Source organism: Prionailurus bengalensis, chromosome B3, assembly GCF_016509475.1.
Source record: "Prionailurus bengalensis isolate Pbe53 chromosome B3, Fcat_Pben_1.1_paternal_pri, whole genome shotgun sequence".
Taxonomy (NCBI): Eukaryota; Metazoa; Chordata; class Mammalia; order Carnivora; family Felidae; genus Prionailurus; species Prionailurus bengalensis.
The window spans coordinates 74,581,318-74,602,998 of NC_057355.1; the positions used below are offsets into that span (position 1 = coordinate 74,581,318).

Below are 21,681 nucleotides of genomic sequence, written 5' to 3' on the forward strand. Positions count from 1 at the left end.
ATGTTCATATATATAGAAAACGAATCCCTCACTGATGGACTTTTATGATTGTTTCCAATCTTCTGCTATTACAAACAGTGCTGCAAGGCATATCCTTTTACTTAGTCATTTCACATGGCCAGGATATGTACAGAATAAATTTCTGGGGAAGAGATGGCTGGATCAAAGAGTGCATGCTTTTAAAATTTTGATAGACACTGCCACATGCCCTGCATTGAGTTGGTACAAATTTACACGTGCATCAGCAACGGATGACATTCCTGTGCAGTGTTTAAACATCTGGGTTATGAAGACATGGGTAAACTTATTAGAGCATCTCTCCAGCAGTGTCTGTCACCTTCACAAAGTATAAATTCCTCTTTTGTGTGGGGGGGGATGGATTATGAAAATCTACATTTCCCCTGTGTTTTTGTCATTTCTTTCAGAATGATTCAACAGGGATAAAATTTCTCCATTCTTGAATGGAGTGCTGCTCACTCTTCGGGAACAGTCTTGTGTCAATTTAAGTTATAAATAACAGCCTCAATTTAAAAGTTAAAAGTTTCCAGTTTATCTTCCTAGGCACAAACACATCAACTGTATTTTTATTTTTATTAAAATGTTTTAAAAATGTTTATATTTGAGAGAGAGAGAGCGAGAGAGAGAGCGTGCGAGTGCGCCAGTGGGGAAGGGGCAGAGAGAGACCGAGACAGAATACAAAGCAGGCTCCAGGGTCCGAGCTGTCAGCACAGAGCCCGACTCAGGGCTTGAACTAACCGTGAGATCATGACCTAAGCTGAAGTTGGATGCTTAACTGACTGAGCCACCCAGGTGCCCCCATCAACTGTATTTTGTATTTATTTATTTTTAAATTAAAAAAAATGTTTTTGTATTATTTTTGAGAGAGAGAGACAGAGCACAAGTGGGGAAGGGGCACAGAGAGAGAGGGAGACACAGAATCCAAAGCAGGCTCCAGGCTCCGAGCTGTTGTCACAGAGCCCGACATGGGGCTTGAACCCAGGAACCATGAGATCATGACCTGAGCCGACGTTGGACGCTCAACCAACTGAGCCACCCAGGCGCACACCCTCCCCACCCACCCCCCGCTTCAACTGTATTTTTAAAATTTTTTTTAATGTTTATTTATTTTTGAGACAGAGAGAGACAGAGCATGAACAGGGGAAGGGCAGAGAGAGAGGGAGACACAAAATCTGAAACGGGATCCAGGCTCTGAGCTGTCAGCACAGAGCCCGATGCGGGGCTCGAACTCACGGACCGTGAGATCATGACCTGAGCCAAAGTCGGACGCTCAACCGACTGAGCCACCCAGGTGCCTCTCAACTGTATTTTTTAAAGAAGACATCTTGGAGACAGTTAAGAAAACCATATATGTCTTGGGTATCAGGGGACTCCAAAAAAATCACCATTAATCCCACTGTGGGCGACGGTGTTGCTGGAGCATACAAGAATATGTTCCTGGGGACGCCTGTGATTCAGTTGGTTAGGCGTCCGATTTCAGCTCAGGTCATGATCTCACAGTCTGTGAGTTTGAGCCCCGTATCAGGCTCTGTGCTGTCAGTTCTGAGCCTGGAGCCTGCTTCAGATTCTGTGTCTCCCTCTCTCTCTGCCCCTCCCCCACTCATGCTCTGTCTCTATCAAAAAATGAATAAACATTAAAAAAATTTTTTTTAAAAAAAGAAAAGAAAATGTTCCTGTTCTCTGAAAAGACGGTGTGGAGTCCCCAGGAATGTGAAATGACAGATGTTCTGCAATTTACCCCAAAAAACCTTTGGAAAAAAAAGATGGAGCAGATACACAAACATTAACTATCATTAAATTTAATGACAGACACCTTCCCACATGCTCAGAAACCCTTGTAACAGAAAAACTTAACAAAATGTCCAACCAAGATAATAATCAGCATTTCACCCTTTATCCAAAGGTAAGACTTCTTGTCCTTCTCCTTTGCTTCTTCCCCCTCTTCCTCTAGCTTCCGTTCCTCTGGTTGCTGCACCCATGTTGCTCCAGCCCTGTTCTTGTGGTCCACAGCACACCAGCAAACAGACACTATTCACTCTCCACACGGTCTTCTTGGAGGAGAGTATAGAGTGGCTCCAGCCTGGGTTTCCCTCTGCTGAGTGGCAAACACTTGTTGCATGGAAAGGCCTCAACTCTCCAACAAAATGTAGGCTCCGTGTCCTGTCCCACATGCCACAGCTAGAGCTTCCCCATGCCTGAATTAGGCGGGTGTCAAGGACCACCCCCATCTTCAACTGCAGAGAACACACACCAAGCTTTCAGTGTGCCCTGAGAGCCCCTTCTCAGTATTTGTGGTTTATGTTGGAAAGTAGCTTCCTGTCCTCTCCCTGGAGATGGGGGAGTGAGAAAGTATCAGCGTTCCCCAAAGAAATCATATAAACCCTCCCAGTATATCTCTTGGATAAGATAACTTCCCCCACCACAATGTTCCCTCCCCACCCATGATATTGAATATATCTTAGTATAATTAATATTTTACTTTCCATCACATGTGTTTAGAGATTTGTCCATATTTACACAGTAGGGTTTATGACATTAAACTCCATTTGTTCGTAATTGTGCTAGAGAACGTTATTTTATTATCTATTGCTACAGTGGCTTAAAACAACAAATATTTATTATCTCAAACAGCTTCTGAGAATCAGGAATCCAGGACTGGTTTATTTGGGTGTTTCTGGCTCAGGATCTCCCATGAGGTTGCAATCAAGATGTTGGCCAGGACAGTAGTCATCTGAAGGCTTGACTGAGGCTGAAGGATCCACTTCTAAGAGGGCTCACTTACACGGCTGAACCTCAGTTTCTCTCAGCTTATTTGGAGACCTCCATTTCTCACCAAGTAGTCTTCTCCATAGGACTGTTCAAAATATGGCAGCCAGCTTTCCCCTGAGCAAGAGATCTGAGGGAACAAGGGAGAAGGCATGATATCTCTTATGACCTAGCCCCAGAAATGACACGCCATGCTCCTGCTATTGGTCACATGGATCAACCATGGTGCACGTGGGAGGAGACAAGAATGTGAATACCAGGAGGCAGGGACCACTGGGGCCATCTTGGAGGCTGGTCACCTTGCCTACTGACATCATCCTGCGTGTCCTCAGAGCTGTCAGTGTAAGTTGTGACACATGGATCCATTCCCCACAGAGTCGTATTCCATGGCGGGGGGAAATTCCTACAAGGTTTTAAGTGTGGCACTTGGTCACTGCGTACCAATACCAAGTAAAGTCTGTGTCTCTCAGAGATCATAGTGAAAACAGCACCATCACTCTCTGTGATGAGTCTGGGCCAGAGGATACATTTTCCAGGCAGATCCTGTTCTGTGCTTCTAATCTCCTGTCATAGTGCCCCATGCTCTCTTGTGCCCTTACCATCGAATCTCTTATAAAAGAAGGCCCTGGCGGGGTGTGTGTGTGTGTGTGTGTGTGGGGATTGTGCCTGGGGGGCTCAGTCGGTTGAGCATCTGACTTTGGCTCAGGTCATGATCTCAGAGTTTGTGAGTTCAGGCCCCGCGTTGGGTTCTGTGCTGACAGCTCGGAGCCTGGAGCCTGCTTCGGATTCTGTGTCTCCTTCTCTCTCTGCCCATCCGCCACTTGTGCTCTGTCCCTCTCTGTCTCTCAAAAATAAGTAAATAAATGTAAAACATTTTTTTTTTAAAAAAAGAAGGCCCTGGGGGGCCCAGCATGCAAACATGACTGAATCCTAGCAGAGATTAGCCTCAAATCAGGGTATTCCTAACTGCTCCCTCCCAACCCTGAAGTACCCTGGGATAAGGAGCCTTATCTGCAGTGATCAGTGTGAGAAATGAGACAAAGCAAGGAGGGGAGTGGCATTCTAGTTGGGGCAGAGGGTGTCTATCTTCCTGTCACAGAAGTGAATCCTAACACGGGAAGTCTTCAGTGGATGAGAAGAGAAGGCACCAAAAGCAAAGGCACAGAGTACACACAATACTCCCTACAGAGTACCTTCAAGGAATCTATGAATTCGGTGGTCCTGCGACATCAGGACAAGAAAGGGGTAAGAGAAAGGAAACTTTCTTTTTTTTCTTTGTTTTAAAGATTTTATTCTTTAAAAAAAATTTTTTTTTAACGTTTATTTCTTTTTGAGACAGGGAGAGACAGAGCATGAACAGGGGAGGGTCAGAGAGAGGGAGACACAGAATATGAAGCAGGCTCCAGGCTCTGAGCTGTCAGCACAGAGCCTGATGTGGGGCTAGAACTCACGGACCGCAAGATCATGACCTGAGCCGAAGTCGGCCGCCTAACCGACTAAGCCACCCAGGCGCCCCTTAAAGATTTTATTCTTAAGTAATCTCTATACCCTACATGGGGCTTGAACCTACATCCCTCAGATCAAGAGTCACACACTCTATTGACTGAGCCAGCCAGGCACCCCAAAGAAAATTTCTTTTTGAGTCTAGAGAGAAACTGTCTGCTTGGCACTTATACTAACTTAAAAAAAAGAAAATTACATTTGTGTTTGCATATCAATTTCTTACAGTTTTGGTTTGTGCAAATTCATTTCCCTGGGGGGAAAAATGAGAACTGAGAAGTAGGCCATGGGCTGAGATGGTACTGCCTGTGGAGAGGGGCAGTACTGTGTGATGACGGGTCTTCGTCTTAGTTACCAAAGGCTCGCCATGTCCAGACTGTGGAATCTAGTTTAGCCAGCCCCCAAACTTGGAGAGACAGCATGGCTCTTTTTATTCCATAGGTGAAGAAACAGTCTTGTGGAAGAGAAATAACTTGCTAAGTTGCTCTTAAAACTCGAGAGGAGGTTCGTATCCAGACAAAGCTCCCATGATTTTCACCAGTGTTTTTCACTTTCTTTACAAACCATTATCAATTGTCCCTTCTCAGCAATACCTTTCAAGTTACTATGAAGAAAGAGCAATCTGAACTGATGCACCCACTTTGTGGGTCATTCTCATTTCCTGTCCTGACCTCCACTAGCATTGGGCTTACTGCCATTAACTGTTGCTGCAGGTGCTGGCCAAGGTGTAGTTTCCACAGGGGCCATTCCCAGAGAGGTCACGGTGAAGCCAAAAGAGTAAATGGTGTGCCCTTTCAAATAGTATTTATTTGGATTAAAAAAAGTCAACCTGAGGCACCCCATTTTTTTAAAAAAATAAGTTTAGTTTGCACATTTTTTTTTTTTTTTTGCAATTCCTGTTGTATGTATTTGGACATATTTCTCCTTTACCAAGGTTTTCCTCCCCATTTCTTTTCTCCTATCTTGCCTTTTGTTGGATTAATGAAGTTTCTTTGGTTCTTTCGTTGGTTATAAGTACTACATGGTATTTCTACATCTATTTTTGGGACTCGGTGAAATTTTTTTAATTGTTTTTATTTATTCTTAAGAGACAGAGAGACAGAGCACAAGCAGGGGAGGGGCAGACAGAGAGAGGGGGAGACACAGAATCCAAAGCAGGCTCCAGGCTCTGAGCTGTCAGCACAGAGCCCAATGTGGGGCTCAAACTAATGAGCTGTGAGATCATGACCTGAGCCGAAGTCAAACACTTAACCAACTGAGCCACCCAGGCACCCTGAAACTTTTTTTTTTAACACCCATACTTAATTCTATTTTTCTATATAAGTCAAAAGTTCATTAAAGGGGTGATCCTGCTCCACAACTAAAGACACAGAATACCTTATTTTCCCTCTGCAATTTTTTCTAACTTCCTTATTTTAGGCCTCTGGTATTTTAATACCCCTATGCTTTTAACCTCTCAATAGTTATGATTTACCATCAATCAAGGATTAGATTTGCCAACATGTTTTATCACTCTTGGCCACTACTGCTTCTCACAGCCCATTCTTCCTTTCTGGCTCATTTTCTTTTCTGCTGAAGTAATACTTCTGAAGTTCTTTCAAGTTATTCTTTTTCTTTGATGTTTTGTGATAAAACTCTGATGTCTCCAGCCAAGGTGAGGATTGTCTTTAATTATGTTCCTTAATGTTTGGTGTATTCTGTTAATTCTGGAAACCCTCAGCCATTATTTCTCAACAGGGCAATGTCGTAGAAGTATCAGGAAGTGGAGACAACATGACGTGGGATGGTCAAGGAAATGTCTCTGAGGAGGTGATGTGGGAACGGAGATCTAAATGATGAGAAAGAGCCAGCCCTGGTGAGAAGAGTGTTCCAGACAGAAGGAAGAGCAAAGTCAAGGGCTTGGCAGGATTTGGGAATTGAAGGAAGGCCCCTGAGACTGAGGTGTGGGGAGTGAGGCGTGTGGTATGTGGCCGGAGGTTAGGTTAGATCAGAGAGGGAGGCAGGAGCCTGCTGTGTAAGGGTTCCTGAGCTCTTTATGGGAGTTTGAGTTGAATGCAACCCAGAGGACCTTGGCAAAGAAACCTGAAGTCCTGTGGATCACATGAGGGAAGGCTTGAATGTTTAGGGTAGTATTAGATTTTACAGACTAATAGTGCCTTGCTGAGACAGAACAGCTTGCTGAGGGGGTAGTGCTCTTCAACACAAGAAGCAATCACGACCCAGAGAAATTAGCTGCTCTGCCCAAAGACACTCAATTGCAAAGATCAGATTATAAACCAGAACTCCCAGTTTCTAGTCCAGGTTCTGTTCTGGGGACAGCAGGAAGGGAGATGGGGAGAGTTGGAGGAGAGAGGTGAATGAGTCTGCATTTAGATTCATTGGTCACCTAGGGCTGTGCTCTTCACTGGTGCTTTAGGACACCTCGGCAAGAACTTTAATTAGCTGCGTCTTGAATTCTTTAGACAAGTCTATTCTCCCTCCCCATGGCTGAGGACACTTACATCCCGAAATGATGCTTTGGGCTCTGTATCAGTTTAGAGCCTTAGCAGGAAATGAGTAACAACTCAAACTGAGTAATTGTAAATACTCCTTTTATTAAACTCCCTTCAAAGGTATGGTGGGGTTTAAGAAACCAAGTAGGATGGTGCAGTGCCCTGGGGCCTGTGATGGTGGAAACCATTGTCTCCTGTAAGTCTGAAGGGGTTTATTGATTTCCCATCAGTGCTGTAACAAATTACCACAAATCTGGTAGCTGGAAACAGCACAAATTTATTCTCTTACAGTTCTAGGGGGTCAGAAGTCTAAAATGCGTCTCACTGGATCAAACTCTAGGGCCATGTTTCTTTCTGGAGATTCTAGGGAAGGGTAGTTTCCTTGCCTTTTATAGCAGCTTCTTCTAGACGCTATCTGTATTCTTTGGTCCATAGCCCCCTTCCATCTTCAAAACCAGCAGTGGCTGGTCAAGTGTTTCTAATGATGCCATCTCTCCACTTCTGACTCTTATGAGTTCTTCCTCCACATTTATTTTATTTATTTTTTTTTTAATTTTTTTTTCCAACGTTTATTTATTTTTGGGACAGAGAGAGACAGAGCATGAACGGGGGAGGGGCAGAGAGAGAGGGAGACACAGAATCGGAAACAGGCTCCAGGCTCTGAGCCATCAGCCCAGAGCCTGACGCGGGGCTAGAACTCACGGACCGCGAGATCGTGACCTGGCTGAAGTCGGACGCTTTAACCGACTGCGCCACCCAGGCGCCCCCCTTCCTCCACATTTAAAGGACGCTTGTGATTACATAGGGCCAAACTGGATAATTCAGAATAATTCCCCTTATTTGAAAGTCAGGTGGTTGACAACGTTAATTCCATCTTCAAACTTAATTCTCCCCTTGCCATACAACCTAACATATTCACAGGTTCTGGGAATTAGGATGGGGACATCCTTGGGAGCCATTATTCTGCCAACAATAAAGGGGCAGACATGAAACAGTTACTAGAACCCAGAAGTTGTAGCTGTGTGAAGTCATGTGACTAGAATGTGACCTTTGGTAGAGAACTGGGTCCCCCAAATTAGGAGTGGTAGATATCATCTGGCCAGTTTTCTATCTGGCCACAGTGAACCAGGAAGCAAAGGAAAGACTTATTGCACTGGTTGGGTAATCAATCCTGATTAGCATGAGGAACTAGGGTTATTGCTACACAAGGGGATAGTAAAGAGAATTTCCAGAACTCAGGGCCTTTATTTGGGTGTCTCTTAGTACTTCTATGTCCTGTAATAATCATGGGAATGCAGAAACCACAACCCACCAAAGGCAGGGAAAATAAAGGGCCAAAAGGTCTCAATCAACTTGCACCAGCCTAAATGCTGTCAGGGGAGGGGGGAAATTTAGAATGGGTGTGGAAGAGAGAGATGATGAAAATCAGATACGACCAGGGACCAGCTTACAATAACAAGTACTCTTGTTTCTGAATTTTTCCAGGAGTTTGTAACTAGGAACCACTTTGAGGGACTCTGATTCAGACCCAGACCTCCCTCTAGGGCAAGGAATAGGATATCTTGTACTCACGAGAAATGAAATCCCTACAATAATATAGTATAGGAGTCAATACAATGGAGAATGAGTAGATTGGAGTGGTAGGAGAAGTGGGTTGTATCTGATGCAAATCTATGTTCGTCCTTAGATTTCCTCAGCACTAATAGCCTCCATGACTCTGTTGACACTACCAGAGGTTGATCATCACTCTCTCTGGGAACACTAAGTCCTTCACCTTGACCTCCATCATGCAGCTAGGCCAAACAGCCATGAACCCAGAGTTTCTGGCTCCTCCCACAACTTCTAGACTTAGGTGAAATGCCACATTGATTCTTGCTACAGAAAAGGCCACTTGGCAACCCGTGGAAGTGCTGGTAAGTTAACTTCCTGTGGACTGAGTCTACTAATGGAAAACAGGAGATGACAGATTGGCAGATAAATTCCCCGTCCTCCTCCCTCCCATGGCCTATTCCAAAGTGCCATTTCTCTCTGCAGCCTGTTTGGAGCAGAACCATCTGCCAACCAGACACGCTTGCTGAGTAACCTGCTGTGATCTTGGAGGCTTCTCATGAAGTGTCAGCCAGAATGACAACGTACCATTTCACACTTCCTCATGTCTTTTTTGCTTCACTTCCCCTTTCCTCATCTTTGCTGCCTTCCTTGTACTTCCCAAGTGGAATGGTTAATTTTATGTGTCAATTTGTCTGGGCCATGGTGCCCAGACATGTGGTCACACATTTTTCTGAATGTTTCTGTGAGGGTGATTTTTGGATGAAATGAACATTTGACTGAGTGGACTTTGGGTAAAGCACATCATTCCCCATATGTGGGTGGGTTTTGTCTAAACAACTATAGGCCTGATGAGGACAAAAAGATGACTTCCTCTAAGCAAAAGAAAATTCTATAGCAGATAGCTTTCGAATGTCAAATGTAATATCAAGATGTCCCTGGCCTCCAGCCTGCTGGCCCACCCTGCAGATTTTGGACTTGTTAGCCCCACAATTGCATGAGCCAATTCCTTTTTATTTACTTATGTATTTATGTATTTAGTTAGTTATTTTATTTTTTATTTTTTAATTTTTTAATGTTTATTTATTTCTGAGACAGAGAGAGACAGAGTATGAGTGGGGGAGGGGCAGAGAGAGAGGGAGACACAGAATCAGAAGCAGGCTCCAGGCTCTGAGCTGTCAGCACAAACCCCGATGCAGGGCTCAAACTCACAAACCGTGAGATCATGACCTGAGCCGAAGTTGGTCGCTCAACTGACTGAGCCACCCTGGAGCCCCAGTTAGTTTATTTTAGAGAGAGAGAGTGTGAGCAGGGGAGAGGGACACAGGAAGAGAGAGAGAATCTCAAGCAGTCTACATGCTCAGCATGGAGCCTGATGCAGAGCTTGGAATCATGACCCGAGCTGAAATCAAGAGTCAGACGCCCAACTCACTGAGCCACTCAGGCACCCTGCATGAGCCAGTTCCTCAAAATAAGTCACTTCCTATATAAATATACATCCTACTGGTTGTTCTTGGGAGAACCTTGACTAATAACACCAAGTAAGGCTCTAGCTCTTTCATCTTTGCTTTAGCCTATGTTTTAGAGGGAATCAATCCAGCCAAGACAAGGTCCCTACCTTTCATGAACCTGAGACTTCATCTCCATCCCCATGTGAATATTAAAACCCCAGGCCGTAGACCCTAAGGGTCTATCTCCAGGTCTATACTCCACTGACTGCCCTATTTTCTTCATCTTTCTTACCACACTCGCTTTGGGTTCCTTATTTTTTTCTGGGACTTGAGAATTTCTTATTATTTTATAATAAAATTTCCTTTTATTATTTCCTTTATTTTATTCCTCAACTAATAATGTTATACACTATTCAGTATCTCTTTGTATTTGTAGCAGGAAGGTAACCCTGTCTCTATATAGCACACTGACTGGATTTCCTCATGCAATTTGTCTTTGTATGTATAAAATTAGTAACAATCACAAATTCTGTGTGTGTGTGTGTGTGTGTGTGTGTGTGTGTATGTATGTCTCACAATTTCCATTGTATGGGATTCCTTTTTGCTATTTCACTAGTGTTGGATATTTAGATTGATTTTCATTTTTACTATTAAAATTCATTTTCTGCTGAATATATTTATGGATAAAACTCTTTAGTTATGTGGTATTATGCCCGTAGTATAGATTCCAAAAAGTAGAATCACCACATCAAAGAATATAAACATTTTAAAATCCAAATCGCTCTCATCAATTATGCCTTCATGTGACTTCACTCTAGACATCTTGATTGAAGTTTGGCATTGACTTATCTCTTCCGACTTTGATCTGTTCCTTAAGGTGAATTCTTTAGATAGCTACTCTCATCCATTAAAGATTTCTTTTCACTGGTTTAAATCTCAGAGGGCAGTCATCTGCAAGTTTTATCTTTTTGGTTGTAAAGACACAGTTATGTTAATGAACAAGATATTCCACACGCTCTTAACATAGCTATTGCTTTGGATTACACCTTACCACCATGATATGTGTGTGGACATTTTACTTTTGCTTGCTAGAAAACACACTTCACAGCAGCATGGTTAAGGGTCTGAGCTCTGAGGTCAGATCTGCCTGGATACAAATCATAGCTCCACTGCTCACTTGTTTTGTCACTTTGGCAAATCATTTACCCTCACTGAGCTTTAGATTTTTTATCTGTCAAATGAGAATAACAACAGTACATAATTCAAAAGGCTGCCATGAGAATTAATTGAGATAACACACCTAAAGCCACATGCATTAATTGGATACACACAAAAGAAGGACCACAACAAGCCCCCATAAGTGTAGCACTCTTTAAAAGTGTTTATTTACTTATTTTTGAGAGAGAGTGAGTGGAGAAGGGGCAGAGAGAGATGGAGAGAGAGAGAATCCCAAGCAGGCTCCATGCTGTCAGTGCAGAGCTCAACACAGGGCTCGATCTCACAACCATGAGATCAGGACCTGAGCCGAAATCAAGAGTCTGACACTTAACCAACTGGGACATCCAGGCACTCCAGGAGCTGTTATTAACCATCAGACTTCAGCACATGATGAATCTCCCTGTGGCCCCAGAGGTATCCTAGTGGTAGACAGTGGCCGTGGAGAGCCTGACTCACCCCCCCAAGGCTCCGTTTGTCATCCCTCTTTTCTGCTTCTGCTTTTTTTTTTTTTAATGTTTTTATTATTTATTTTTGAGAAAGACAGAGTGTGAAGGGGAGAGAGAGGGAGACACAGAATCTGAAGCAGGCTCCAGGCTCTGAGCTGTCAGCACAGAGCCCAATGCAGAGCTTGAACCCATATACTGCGAGATCATGACCTGAGATGAAGTTGGACACTCAACCAACTGAGCCACCCAGGCACCCCCCTCTTTTCTGCTTCTAATAGTACTTTACAGATTAACTAAGTGTAACATAATTATTTGTCTTATTCTATTTTCATTTTAGTGTTGTAAATTTTTTTTTTTTAGTTTTTTAAAAGCTAAGGCATTATAAATACCACTAAAGTCCCTTTTTTTCTTAGGTTTTTAAACATTTTTTTAAAATGTTTCTTTATTTTTGAGAGAGAGAGTGAGTGCACAAGAGGGGTGGGTAGAGAGAGAAGAGGACAGAGGATCCGATCATGATGTAAGTCAAAGTCCAATGCTTAACCCACTGAGCCACCCAGGCACCCCTCCAGAACTCCTTTCATCTTGTAAAACTCAAACACTGTACCTGTTAAATAACTCCCATACTCCCTACTCTAGCCCTGGCAACCACCATTCTACTTTCTGTCTTTACGAAGTTGACTCCTCTAAGTACCTCATACTAGTGGAATCATACAGTCTTTTTGTGACTGGCTTATTTCACTTAGCATGATGTCCTTAAGGTTCATCCATGTTGTTGCCAATGTCAGAATTTCCTTCCTTTTTAGGCTGGATGATATTCCACTGTACATATTTACCACATTGTGCTTATCCAGCCACACTAAAGCCACTTTGACTACCCTCCTACCCTCCAACCCCTCTCCCTCATACCCAAGTTGATCACACTCATAAACTTAGTTTTTCCTTCCAGACTTAAAAAAAATTTTTTTATTCAACTACTTGTACTCACAGAAAATGCATACAATATGTGTGGTGTTTTGCATAATCAGTATCAGACCCCATATGATATTGTGCATCTTGTACTTTTCACTTAATGGTTTTGAATTTATCCATGCTGATACATATGGATCTAGTTGCTCCATTTTAACACTGCATAATTTTCCATTTTATGTATACACTCCATGCTTTATTTACCCACTGTCCTATTGATCCCTAGGATTTGAGCCCAGTAGTTTTTGATGGCTTTCTGAAACTTTAAAATACATTAAAAATAATTTGTCCAGTTTTTTTAGTCCTCAGAGGAAGAGCTGGTCCTGGCTTTGTTTGTGGCTCTTCACTCTACAAAACAAAGGTTCAAGAATGTACGCACAGAATGTTTTACGATGTCAAGCTCCAGACAAATTTTCTGCCAGAGAGAGAGTCAACGACAGTCTCTGACTTCAATTCAGCAAAATTAGAAATGGAAATAAATTTTAAGGAGCATGTCATAAGTACCAGGCACAAATCCAGACTCTAAACATACTAAGCTATCAAATCTCATTCAATTAGCACAATAAGCCCATGGAGTGGGAAAAGTGTTGTTATCATACACAGATGAGGAAATGGCAGTGAAATGACTTGCCCAAGTCCTCACAGGGCTTTATGGGTGGAGCAAGGATTCAAAACAGAGCAGCTGTCTGATTCCATTGTGCTTAATAATTTCGTTATACTACTATATTGAAAGTAGAATTAGAAAAAAGAAATAATAGTTGCAAATTAAAAGTCAAAGGAGAATAAGTGGATTGGAAGACACTATGGGAAATGTTGTAGCACAGAGGGGCTCCTGGCTGGCTCAGTTGATAGCGCATGCAATTTTTTTTAATTTTATTTTTTTAATTTTTTAAAATGTCTGTTTATTTTTTGAGAGAGAGACAGACAGACAGAGAGACAGAGAACAAGCAGGGGAGGAGCAGAGAGAGAGGGATACACAGAACCTGAAGCAGTCTCCAGGCTCTGAGCTATCAGCACGGAGCCTGAAGTGGGGCTTGAACTCACGAGCTGCAAGATCATGACCTGAGCCGAAGTTGGACGCTTAACCTCCTGAGCCACCCAGGTGCCCCTAGAGCATGCAACTCTTGATCTCAGGGTCATGAGTTCAAATCCCACATTGGGCATGGAGCTTACTTAAAATAAAGATTAAGAAAAAATTTTTTAAAGAAGATGCTGTACCATAGAGAGGAAAAAAGAAAAGAAAGAAAAGAAGACAAAAATAGACTATAAGACTCAAAATACATCTACTGGACAACTGGAAGCCTAACTTACTAAATGAAAGTAAACTAAGAGGGAAGATGTAGGAAACAAGAAGCAATGGAATTATTGAGTTTTGTAAAACACTTTCATAAATGTAATTCTAAATTGACAGTAAATTTCTTAACATATTTGGTGTGTTATTTTGAAAGTGAAAAGAATCTCCATACAAGTAGTGTCCAAAATAGGGTGCACGTGTCCCAGAGGGTTAGCAAGGTAATCTTTTTGTGCTCAGAAAGAAAATATCAGAATTTTTCATCTTTATATATTTATCTATTTTTATCTTTTCATATATATTGTACAATTTTCATAATACATTGGAAAGTGACGTGTGTCTATAATTTACAAATAAATGAATGAAGAAGTAAATATTGCAGATGGGTGCTCAAAGTTTATTAATTGGGTATTGAAAATTTTGGACACCATTTCTAGGCAAAATAACAAAAAAGAGGGGTGCCTGGGTGGCTCAGTTAAGCATCGGACTCTTGATTTCAGCTCAGGTCATGATCTAACAGTTCATGAGTTTGAGCCCCACATTGGGCTCTGAGCTGACAGTACAGAGCCTATGTGGGATTCTCTCCCTCCCTCTCTCTGCCTCTCTCCTCCTCTCGCTCTCTCAAAAATAAATAAAAAATAAACATTTAAAAAATAACAAAAAAGACTGGGTTCAGGTTTATTCAGTGGGAAATAAAAGTATGCTAATTTGGGGGATCTTTTCTGTGAAAGAATGGAAATACCAAAAAACCACAGAATTTATTAGAAAATTTTATGACTAAAAAAATAGTTTAAAAAAAGGGGCACCTCAGTGGCTCAGTCAGCTGAGCATCTGACTCTCAATTTTGGCTCAGGTCATGATCCCAGGGTCATGATGCCAGAGTCGTGGCAATGAGCCCCAAGTCAAGGGCCAGGTTGGGCTTGGAGCCTGCTTAAGGTTCTCTCTCTCTACCCTGCTGCCCACCCCCTCTCTCTTTCTCTCTCTCTTTTCTCTCTCTTTCTCATGTGAATGTGCACAGGGGCTCTTTCTCTCTCACTCAAAAAAAAAAAAAGGTAAAAAAAGTTTTATCACTATATGCATGTTAAAATTTAAGGATACTTACCGAAATTAATGTAAACATCTAATACTTTCTGAACAACTAGAGGTAAAAAGATAAATCTTTATCAATCTGACAGTCAAGGAAAGAGGGGGAATAATAGAAGAATAAGGAATAAAGATGGTGTACAGTGGGTTGAGCCCTTAAAAATATGTTCACATCCTAATCCCTGGAATTTGTGAATGTGACCTCATTTGGAAAAAAAAGTCTTTGCACATGAAATGAAGCTAAGGATCCCTAGATGAGATCATCAGTTATCTGGGTGGGCCCTAAATCCAAATTAAATGTAAGGAGTGGAATGCTGGTCATATGAAGACAGAGGCAGAGATCAGAGTGATGCACCTGCCAGCCAAGGAATGCTGATAGCCACAGAGGCTGGATGAGGCAAGGGACAGAATCTCCTCTGGAGCTTCAGGAGGGAACTCAGCCCTGCCGACACCTGGATTTCAGATTTCTGGCCTCTAGAACTGTGACAAAAAAATTTCTGTTTTTTTAAGTTCACCCCATTTTGTAGCAATTTGTTCTAGCAACCTTAGGAAATTAATATAGATGAGAGAAAACACAGTAACATATGGTTGAAATAAGTCCAAATTTATTGATAATCACAAGCAGGTAAACTAATCTATTCAGACTAGCAGATTGGATGAAATAAAGCAATACAAAATCCAGTTGTATGCTGATGACAAGAAGCTGAGTGAAAAAAGTGGTTGCAAAGGTTGTAAATATAAGGACGGAAAAGATATAGTGGTCCATTATTAACCGAAGGAAGCTAGAGTAGCAACATTATATAAGTCAGACCATATAAAATTCAAGACAATAAAGAATTAATGAGAATAAGAAATGATAGTACATAATTATATAGGGAGGACTCCACCAAGAGGGCTTTATTTATTTGTAAGTAACTTTAAAATACAAATAACAAACTGGAGAAAAGTATTTGCAACTCATAGGATAGGCTAAGGCCTTATTTTCCTAATGCATAAAGAACTTCTACAAATTAATAAGAGAAGACAGAAACTCTTAGAAAAAAAATGGGGAAGGGATATGAATAGATGTTCACAGAAAATGCTCCATTTCAGCAGTGCGGAAATGTAGTTTCAAACTATGCTAAAATACCATTTCTATTTCATTTATTTATGAAAACATTTTTATTATTGAAGTATAGTTGACATACAACATTTTATTAGTTTCATGTGTACAACAGAGTGACTCCATGATTCTGTACATTATCCAGAGCTCACTATGATGGGTGTGGTTACCATCTGGCACCACATTATGTTATTGGAATGCTATTGACTGTATTCCCTATGCTGTACTTTTCATCCCCGTGATTTATTTTGTAACTGGAAGTTTGAACCTCTTAATCACCTTCACCATTTTTAAATGATCAGACTGGTAAAGATCCAACAAGTTGATTCAACACTGGTTTAGCCAGTGTTTAGGGTGTGATGACACAGTTCCCCTCACACGTGGTAAGCAGCAGGGAAAATCAATACAACATCTGTGGATGACAATTTGGCAATATGGAATAAAATAATATCAGAATATTCCTCTTGACCTATCAATTCCACTTCTCCTAATTTATTCTACAGATACAAATAAAATGATGTATGAAAAAGGCTATTAATTATACTATTTATAAAAATGAAAGATTGATTACAATTTAGTGAACAGTCATAAAATACAAATACTGTGTGTAACTATTAATAAGAACAAGGGGGCGCCTGGGTGGTTCAGTCAGTTAAGTATCCGACTTAGGCTTAGGTTATGATCTCATGGTTTGGGGGTTCCAGCCCTGTACCGGGCTCTGTACTGACAGCTCGGAGCCTGGAGCCTGCTTCGGATTATGTGTCTCCCTCTCTCTCCACCCCTCCCCTGCTCACACTCTGTCTCTCTCTCCCTCAAAAATAAATAAACATTAAAAAAATTTTTTTAAAGAATGAGGACCGGGGTGCCTGGGTGGCTCAGTCGGTTAAGCATCCAACTTCAGCTCAGGTCATGATCTCGCAGTTTGTGAGTTCGAGCCCCACGTGGGGCTCTGTGCTGACAGCTCAGAGCCTGGAGCCTGCTTCAGATTCTCCCCCTCTCTCTGTCCCTTCCCTTCCCTGTTCATGCTCTGTGTCTCTCTGTCCCTCAACAGTAAATAAATGTTAAAAAAAATTTTATAAAAAAAAAAAAGAATGAGGACCCTCAGTATGTAGTGGTTCATAATCATCTCCAGTATGTATCATTAAATGAAGAAAGTAATGGACAGGACAGTGTGCACAATACGCCACTCTTTTATAATAAGGAGTTACAGCTATACAAGTATGATTTATAAATGTCCATAGCTGCTCATACATGCACAAAATCTTGCTGAAATGATAGGTAAAAAACTAACCGGTAACACTGGTTGCCACTGGAGGGAAACCCAGAGGCTGGTGGAGGGGAGTGGGAGGGAGACTGAGAACGAACCAACCACCAAACCAAACAACAACTACACCAAACCACCACCATCATCCTCCCATCTCCATAGAATGGAAAAACTGTCGAGGGGCGCCTGGGTGGCTCAGTCGGTTAGGCGTCCGACTTCAGCTCAGGTCATGATCTCACAGTTCGTGAGCTGGAGCCCCGCATCAGGCTCCGTGCTGACAGCTCAGAACCTGGAGCCTGCTTTGGATTCTCTGCCCCACCCCTGCTCATGCTCTCTTTCTCTCTCCCAAAAAAAAAAGTTAAAAAAAAAATTAAAAAAAAAAAAAAGAAAAAAACTGTAGAGATAATTGGCAAAACTGAGAGCTGGTTCTTTTTTTTTTTTTTTTTTTTTTGGAGAGAGAGAGAGGGAGAACACACATGAGCATGTGAGCAGTAGGGGAAGGGGAAAAGGGCAGAGGGAGAGAGAGAATCTCAAGCAGGCTCCACGCTCAGCACAGGAGCCCAACTCAGGGCTCAATCCCACCCTGGGATCACGACCTAAGCCAAAATCAAGGGTCAGAAGCTCAGCTCACTGAGCCACCCAGGTGCACCAGGGCTGGTTCTTTGAAAATGACTGATAAAATAGAAAAACCTATGGGAAAAGCTGATCAAGGAAAAGAGAGAACGTACAAACAGTATTTGGTGAGCTGTGTTCATTGTTGGTCCCCACCTATTGTGTGTCAAGGCTGTGGGTGACTTCCATGTCACCTAGAACAGGTCAAGGCTTTCTTGGTAAAGGGATCACTTCCAAAGCCAAGCTGTCAAGAGAAGGCAGGAGTCCCCTCTTCTTCATCCCACAGAGGCATGCCTCAGTCCCCACAGTGTGCATCTCTTCCCCTTGTAACCTTCCCTTAAAAATGCAAATGTAGGAGCAACCTTATCAGTGAAAGAACAAACGGATCATTTGGCATCAGGAAAACTTGAAAAAATAAAAAATTATTAGAGAAAAGGAATCAATAGTTAATCAAACTCTGTCTTCTGCCCTCTCTCAATAAAAGGAGAGATGGTTTTAGAGATGTGTTTTACAAACTAGAAATGGATCATTTAAAAAAAAATAGAAACTGTTTTAGAGAAGAGATGGAGAAAGAGAGAGAGAACTATGATACTCATTTATATCCCCCCAATTTTGACATATTTGTGGTTTCATTTTCATTCAATTAAAATTTTTCTAATGTCTCTTGTAAATCACTGTTGATGTGTGAGTATTTAGCAGAGCATTGTTTCATTTTAAGATGTTTAGAGATTTTCCAAATATCTTTGTTATTTACTTCTAGCTTAATCCTGTCGAGGAGGCCAGAGGACATGCTTGTAATATTTCAGTCTTGTTAAATGTGTTGGGATTTGTCTTATGGTCCAGGATATGGTCTATCATGATGAATGTTTCATGTGTGCTTGGGGAAAAAATGTATATTTTGCTCTTGTTGAGCGGAGTGTTCTATATATGTCAACAAGGTCAAGTTAGTTGATAGTATTGTTCAGGTCTTCCATATCCTCATTGATTTTCTGTTTACTTGCTCTATCAATTACTGAGAGAGGGGTGTTGAGGTCTTCAACTATAAATGCATATTATCCTATTTCTCCTTCTAATTCTAACAGTTTTTACTTTATCTATTTTGAAGTTCTGTTTTTAGATGCATACACATTTAGGACAGTTACATCTTCTTGCTAATGTGATCCCTTTTTCATTGTGTAATGTTCCTCTTTATCCCTGGCTTTGTTCTGAAGTCTATTTTTTTTTTAATACTAATATAGCTCCTCCAGCTTTCTTTTGAGCAGTGCTTGCATGATTTTCCTTTTCCACCTTTTTACTTTTAAACCATTTCTTGTTTTTAGAATGAGTTTCTTGTAGACAACATATTTGTTTTGTCAGAGATCTGGCAATCTCTGTTTTTTAATTTAGGGTTCTCTCTGCCACTGTCCTTTACATCAGTACTAGGTGAAGGCCCTTGGAAAAGAGCTTGTGAGACACCCTGTGTCTGGGTGTCCACTGTTCTAAACCACTGGCTCTCAATCAGGGGCATTTTGCCCCCCAAGGGATATTTGGTAATGTCTGAAGACACTTTTGATTATCACAACTAGGGGAGTGGGTACCACTGGCATCTAGGAGGTAGACACCAGGAATGCTGCTAAATATTCTACAATGCCTGGGACAACCTTTGACAACAAATAATTATCCTCCCCAAAATATCAATAGTGCTAATGCTGAGAAACCCTGTTCTAAACTGCATGTTAGCCCACACTAGGCCTTAAGGAATTCATTAACATTTTAGCTGCTTTCTTCCTACCCACTTTCATGGCAGCCACCTCTTCCTCCCCTGCTTTAACAAAAGTGAAACAGTTCATGTATCCCATGTTTCTTTCGAGGGTCTTCTCAGTCTTCAGAATTCAGTTTGCATGGTTGCTTCAGCTTTCTGATGGAGTCTAGGAAAGTTATGATTCTGTAGATGATCTATATTTTTTCATTCCTAGGGTGGGAATTGATGTTTTCTTGTGCCTTTGTGCATTCTAAGTGGAAGCTAAACTTCCATTTGTTTGTTTTGAGAGAGAGATGGCACAAGTGAGCGAGGGGCAGAGAGAGAGAGAGAGAGAGAGAGAGAGAGAATCCCACGAGAGGCAGAAAGAGAGAGACAGTGAGAGAGAGGGAGAGAGAGGGAGAGTGAAGTGGGGCTCATGTGAAGCAGGACTCTAACTCATGAGCCATGAGATCATGACCTGAGCTGAAGTCAGATGTTTAACTGACTGAGCCACCCAGGTACTCCCCCGCCATTTGTTTCTTAAATAATCAATTCTAAACCAGGATAAGGACAATTATCAACCAGTCTCAATGAGGAACATAGATGTAAAAATTCCCAAGTTGTAGTAGCAGTATATAGTATACACAAAATCGAGAACAGCAGCTGGAAGTTGATCTCATCCCACGTTCAGAGATAAAAGGGTTAACCATTAATTCCATTATTTTCTGCGGATGAGTCTTTTTTTCATACTGAAATCTGATGGCAATTAAATTCTGATATTTTTCCAAGCTACTGTATGAAGGGGACACTGAAGGCCATCACTATACAGTATACTGCAACATAAGGACTCTGCTGTTCACCAGTCCCGGTGCAGTAGTATATACAAAATAAATCTTGGCCATGTAGAGTGTATCCCAAGAATACAAGGATGTTCACTAACAGAAAATTTATCACCATAATCCAGTTTCTTAGGAGATCAGAGGAGCAATCCATATGATCATTTCAATAGAGGCAAAAACATTTTTTCTATAGAATTTAGTATCTATTCAGGATGAAAAAAAAAAACCTCTTAGCAGACTAGGACTAGAAGGGAATTTTGTTAACCCAATATAGAATCTTAACAAACATCTATAATAAATAGCATTTAAAAATGAATCCTAACTATATTCCCATTGAAGTTAGTAATAAGACAAGGATGCCTGTGGCACCCCTACTATTCAACTATACTGGAGGTTTTAATCAATACAATAAAATAAGTGGAGGTAAGATGTAAGAATTCATAAGGAAGAGAAAAAGTCAATATTTGCCGATGCATAAAATCTATGACAAGATATTAGAATAAGTCAGCAGTTTTCTAGCTGTAAGATCAACATGCAAAATCAGTAATGTCCTACAACATAATAACCACTTAAAAATATTAAAAAGGTATCATTCATAAAATCTTTAAGATATCTAAGAATAAAAATAACATAGAATTTTCTCTTTAAAAAATATACATATAGGGGCACCTGGGTGGTTCAGTCGGTTAAGAGGCCAACTTCAGCTCAGGTCATGATCTCGCGGTCTGTGAGTTCGAGCCCCGCGTTGGGCTCTGTGCTGACAGCTCAGAGCCTGGAGCCTGTTTCAGATTCTGTGTCTCCCTCTCTCTCTGCCCCTCCCCCGCTCATGCTCTGTCTCTCTCTCTGTCAAAAATAAATAAACATTAAAAAAATTAAAATATATATATATACATACAGAGAGAGTAAGCATGAGTGGGGAAGAGGGGCAGAGGGAGAAGGAGAGAGAAAAATCTCAATAGTCTCCACACCCAGCGCACAGCCCCAAGTGGGGATTGATCCCACAACCCTGGGATCATGATATGTGCCAACTGGACACTCAACCGACTAAGCCACCTGGGTGCCCCAGAATTTATTCTATCTTTATGGAGAAACATATAAAATCTTTTTGAAGAATAAAACGAAGATCTGAGTAAGAGGGGAGATATGTGTGGAAAGGCTTGGTAACATGAAGATGTCCATTTGACCCCATTTTAATTTATGAAGTCAATGTAATTCTGATCAAAATTTCAATAGGTTTTTTTAAGTGGAATTCAAATGGAAGAATGAAACTTCAAGAATAGCAAAAACAATTTTGATGAAGAAAAAAAGATGGGAATACTTGCCTTACTGTATATCAAGACTTACTAAAATGCTGTGGTAAATAAA

At 41.3% G+C, this 21,681-nt stretch overlaps 1 long non-coding RNA gene across 1 annotated transcript in view; it reads right to left on the reverse strand.

The window, feature by feature from the left end:
* Positions 1-2,574: 2,574 nt before the first annotated feature.
* The window catches only part of LOC122468919, a 189,899-nt gene continuing 170,792 nt past the window's right edge, over positions 2,575-21,681 (reverse strand). Inside the window, exon 6 of the long non-coding RNA XR_006293351.1 lies at positions 2,575-2,914. This is a non-coding gene — a long non-coding RNA (uncharacterized LOC122468919). The remainder of the gene's footprint in view (positions 2,915-21,681) is intronic.